Raw genomic sequence first — 6,000 nt, 5'->3', positions numbered from 1 at the left:
TTTTTCCATTTAAATTTACTTGCTTACATGCACTTGACTCATTAGAAATTGTGCTCAAAGGAATATATTATATATAATGTATGTTATCTTTAGCATGATTTTCACTTGATAGAATTTATTTTAAAGGATTGTAAGGCGAGAGGTTGCAGGCAGGGAGGGTACTTTGGAGGCCACTATCTTGTGCATCAGTTAAGTTCTTGGTGAATGATAATCAAGAGAGCAGTAAATTAGAAACAAAAAATAGTAGGGTAGTGTTAATTTTTTAATTCTGGCCCCAAATTATCTATTAGCTTTTTATTGGCCTTTCACATGAGAAATGAGGTGCATATTTTCTAAGTACTGAAACTTTAGAGGGGGTAATTAGAACAAAAGTTATTGCTAATGAATATATCTGGCCAATGTCCCTTGACCTTCTCCCTCATCTTGTAGGAAGTGCTGAAGCTGTAACAAAAAAAAGGCAGCCGGTTAATGGAGAGAAGCAAAATGAATAATAAAAGAAGAGAGAAACTCTCTGACATAATCTGCCTTAGAAATCGTTCTTGTAATAATTAGAGAAGGTAGCAGTTTTCTTGAGTCTTGGAAGAAATAAAACTCCCCAAAACTTGTATACCATGGAAAAGTTGAATTAGCTGTGAGTGTGTGGGTGGGTGAATGGAATCACCTCATGGCGTTTTGCTGGGTTTGGTCATGTCCAATCTCCCATTATCCTGGAGATAGGATAATTACCCCTGGGCATGCCCAGAGGTTCCCTGTTGGCCAAACCAACCTAGGACTTGTTAATACACTTTAATCAAGGCTCTTCTAATGGGCAAACACTATTACTTCAGTGGGCAGAGCTACGATCCCATGCAGAAACTAATGGAAAATGTTTCCTCTTTGAATAGTACCCTTATCACCATTAAATCAATTTTAAGTTCAAGCCCCCTCTCCTCCCTGAAAGTCTAGGTATCTTCTGAAAATATTCTGTATGAGTTGTAGATTTGTATTTGCTTTATTTTTTTGTTACTTTTTGGTTTGGCAAGACATTAAACAATAAGATTTACTTTAACTCACTAATCTAAATCACCTCCTGGTTTTTTTTTTTTTCTCAGCTTTTATCTAATCCTACAATAACAAAAACTAAAGCATTTGAAGCAATTTGTTAAACCCATGAACTATGGGTTTAGATTCACTTGTTGTAAATCCCATTCCCACCATTTACCAGAAAGACATTCTAACGCCACTTTGTTAAACTCTGCGTTACATTTTTCTTATTTGATAAATTGGGGGTGGTGGTGGAGCTTGGAATCCTTATTAATTGGATTGTGAGAATTTCATAGGATGCCACATGCCAAGCTTATGGAAAATATTTGAAAAAGTGAGCTATTAAAATTACTATTCAGTGTATAAACTTATTTCTCTTCTCCAAGAACTTGATTCTTATCTTAGAACATGAATGGTGTATCCATATCCATCTTCATTCTGACACTAGTTTCTTATTTAGATTTGGTTATTATTTTATTTTTTGTTTACCAGTCGCCTCCCTTGCCTCTTTGAAACTTTTCTCACAGGCTTCCTTTATCTTGTAAGAAAATTTGCTGAAAGAGTATAGCATGTAAGTCTAGTCTTCCTTTGGAAAATCAAATCACCTATATCCATTTAGGAGCCATTGTTTTGCTAAGGACATTAGTGTATTTAACAGGTCATTTTACCACAAATACTCATTCAAGAAAGAGGAGGCAGGGGTCAGTATTCAAGGCCAATTTATTTTCTAGTTTTTTAGGCACTTAGTTTGGGTTCTACTCCATGCCACTGCATTAGGAGCAGAAGACAAAACAAAAACAAAAACAAAAACAAATACAAATAACCTATATTTACCTTTAAAGAGCTCAGTTGGGAACTACATCAAAATCCCAACTTGAAAAATTTAGGCACAAAGGTGACTTTACTGACTCTGGTAACAAAATGAGGAACTGGCAGGGGTGCAGCCAGGCCTTAGAGATAGCAGGAACTGTGGTGTGCTCCCTCATCAGGCTCTGTTTTCTCTGGTTTCCATTGTCTTTTCATGTCGGCCAGCTCTTCCACATGGTCTGTGGCCTGGCTCTGATAGCTCTTGCCCTCATAGCTTCACCATCAGAGAAGGGGTTGAGTGAAGCCCAAATCCCAGAGATGGATTCTGATTCCCTGGCATAGAACCTGTGCCAGTCTTTGTGTCTAGGAAGGATGACAATTGTGATTGGCAGCCATCACTAGAATCCCTTTGTCATAGTGAAAGGGGGGAGGTGATTATACCGGAAGCCTGGAAGTGATGCTTCTAGATGATGCGGGGGGGGACGAGTGGTGGTGATCCTGGAAAGAATAAACAATACATATGGCGGTAGCTTTGGTATCTGATTGCCTGAATTTGTGTCCTGATTTCCCAGTTTTCAGTCCATGTGACCAGGGGAAAGTGATGTCACTTTCCTAAGCTTCAATCTCCTCACATAAAAAAAGGGGGTATATAATGTCAAAGAAAAAACTACACCAGACGTTGTTAAACAGGCAAGGATGACTTTATTCAAGGACTGCTATAGCAGAGGAGAGAGAATAGAGCTTAATTCCATTGAAACAAAGGACAGCAAACTTTTTAAGGACTGGGAGTGGGTTGGAAGAAAAGCACTGGAAGATAGCAAAAGGGTATCACTGGGAGGGGCTAGGGAATTTCTGAGGTTGTGATTAGGACCACTTGGTTGGGAACTACCCACTTAGGGCCTCTCTGGCACCTGGGTAGTCAGGGTAAGAGGGAGGGAGGAAGGGAGGTCAGGGGCCAGTTTGATTTATAGAATAGTTAGGATCTGAAGTTGTCTTTTTTCCCTTTTTTTCTGCAGCCCATTTTGTTTTTGTCTGCAGTCCCACAGCTTCAAGATTGGTTTCAAAGTAGTCAGGACAAAGGAGAGGGTGCAGAGGGGTGCAGGAGGAGTAAAGCTGGCAACTTGGTCAAGAGAAAGAAAAGTCTCTGTTACTAATATCAAGTGCCTTATACATGGTGTCTGGTACACGTTAATTGCACTGTAAATGAGACTTCCTATTCTAATTATCATGCCCTCTATACTGGCTAAATGCTACCAATCTCTCTAGTTTAAAGTCAAGCTAATAATAACTTTTCATTCTGAAAACGAGGGGCTGAATCAAATTTCCTGAGATCTACCAACCTTATGACAGTCACTGATAGCCATGATAGCATGCATTATTGAGGTTCTTGGTAGCATGGGAAGTAATCAGACTTGCTTTCCAGGAGTTGTTACCCTTAAGGGAGAGTGGCATTTAGGGTTCCTCTCAGTTGCAGCTCTGTCCAACTCAGACCGGCTAAAACTTGGGGACCTATCCAGTCTTTACCAAGGCCCCTTATACCGGGCAATCGGGTAGGGTCTGGGGACTTCAGAGAGCTTTGGCTATTCCCATGCTGACCTTTTCCTGATGACTCTTTTGGAAGCCTGCTTAGGACCTGGGCTCAAGGCAGAACTCAGGCTCCTCCAGAGAAGTTCCCCGAGCCTGCTGGGAGCAGGCAGGCAGCAGGCTGGGAAGGAGACAGCAGGATTTCACCACTGCCCACATCTCATGTGGGATAACCACAAAAAAAATTCCAAAGCCTTCAGGTGCTTAAATTGCAACCAAAGGTCTCTTGGAACACGTTTAGATGTTTCTAGGCTTGAGAAGGCTGGCAGGTTCATTCTATTAGGCAGAACATACACTATGCAGCCACAAGCAGCTCTACTGCAGTTTGGAATACTTGGGAGCATGGGGCTCCCACCCAGGTGAGGGCAGTGTCTTTGCTGCTTGCATCTGAAGGAAAGGATGCTTTCCTTATTTTAAGTGCAAAAGACTCAATTGTGGCTTATGTTTTGAATGTCAATGATAGATATATTAGATCAAAATAGATTTGGAAGAGAGTTCCCTAGGCCTATGCTTAGCTGAGTGACACATAAAGGTGTGGATGGATTCTAAAATTAACCCATGGGACAGTTTTCAAAATCATTTTTCATCCAGACCTTATTCCATTTCAAAGAGAAAGTTGACAACTGCTTTGTTTGGAGCTAAACACCTAGCTTTCTGTCTGGATGTGTTCATTTTTCCTGAAAAGAATATTCATGTACAAGTCCTAGGTTTAAAATTACTGCTTGGATCCTGCAGTTTTCTCTTTCTCTTATCTTTTTTCCAATATGCATCTGAATAGTGCTAGTGATATTTTCTATCCAGGCATGTATTTGGTCAATTTTACCTGCAAGGGAAAAACAATGCCCCCCTGTTACATGAGAGGCTTTTCTCCAATTTTACAGAATGTTGTATGCAGTATTCATTCTAATTTTTCTTCACATGATTGATTACATATATTCTTCTTATGTAACATCAGTTTGGCACTAAAATGAAATGTGAAGACTTACAGGTCTCTTTCCAAAAGAAATACTATCCATTAACTCTAAACCATTAAAAAAATCACTGAAAATGTAGTAGAATGAGGGAGAAATCTTGATGATGGAAAAAAAATCCCAGAAATAGCATTTTGGTTTATTTGACCAAACAAGAGACATCCAGAAATGGTGAGCAGCAGAGCATGCTAAGGTATTTGCATGATAAAAACGTGCACTAAAAAGCAAATCTCACCCTTGTGCCCTTCCCAAAGATAAGCAATCTTCCCATGACAGGTGTTTGAATCAGGCAATAAAGGGATGATCCGGGTGTGATAGATTGACTTCTGTATCTCAAACCATTCTCAAGAAGCGTGTGCTGGAGGGGAAATGACATACAGGCGAAATCTGGAAATGCTTCCTGATTTTCAATTCTCCCCTAAGTATAATCTGCAGCCAGTGAATACTGTATTTCTCCCTGGCAATCACATGTGGCTCTGACAAGAAGGTTCTATTACTTTGCCATTGATTTGCCACAGGTGGTGGTGAAAAGATAAATCATCTGTGACAGCAATGAGGATATAAAAGTGGAGACTTCGGTGCTCGGTTTACTGATCACTACCAACCAAGTACAGCAGCCCCTGACTGTGGCAAATGCCCATGGGTTGTTGCTGGGAAATAGAGAGAGACCATTTCCTTGTCAGTCCTTGCAGATGTGAATCTATGTTCAGCTGCCTCTTCCCAGGCTGTTGGTGCCTGGATAGAAAGCGAATTGCTTGCTCATAAGAAGTAAATGATGGGTAATAAGTTGTAAGAACATTTCTGCAAAGACCTACCAATAAATATGCCCAGCAGGTAAGGCTGCCCTTTCTTTTTCTCACAAAGAAATTTAATAATCTATTCCTGAGGAATAAAATTGTATCTGGGCCAATCAATTCTGGCAATTATGTTTTCACTTGTGTAATCAAGTCTTTTTTTTCCCCCTGAAATGCATGTATACATTTAGATTATCTCTAGCAATTAAATTAGTTTTCTGTTGACTTTTTTCTTCTTGTGTACTTTCTGTTCCTTTATTCCATGAGCTCATTGGAGATTTCCCCTAACCTTCAGCCACAGAGTTACATTCTTTAGCATCACTCAGATCACCCACTTGTGTAATAGGTGTTAAGCACCAGGCACTGAGCAGTGCTGTTCTTTGAGATGCTCAATGTAGGAGAGAGGACACATGGAAGAAAATCAGTCATTGCAGTGTCAGTGTGATGAAACTAAAACAGAGGCTCACATGACTCAGCCTGAGGAATTAGAAGATGCTTGTTAGGAAGCGGGAGCATCATGTGAACTGATTATTTTTTTAAAAAATTGTTTTTCTTTATTAGAGAAGTTTTGGGCATACAGAACAGTCATGCATAAAATAGAGGATTCCCTTACATTACCCCATGACCAACACCTTGCCTTGGTGTGGAATATTTGTTGCAATTCATGATAGAACATTTTTATAATTGTACTGTTAACTAAAGTCCATGGTTTGACTTAGGGTTCACTGTTTGTGTAATATAGTTCCATGGACTTTTAAAAAATTTTTATTCTGTTACCACATATACAACCTAACATTTCCCCTTTTAATCATATTCAGATA

Source organism: Choloepus didactylus, chromosome X (genome assembly GCF_015220235.1).
Source record: "Choloepus didactylus isolate mChoDid1 chromosome X, mChoDid1.pri, whole genome shotgun sequence".
NCBI lineage: Eukaryota > Metazoa > Chordata > Mammalia > Pilosa > Megalonychidae > Choloepus > Choloepus didactylus.
The sequence above is the reverse complement of the archived record's forward strand: the minus strand, read 5'-3'. Positions refer to the sequence as shown.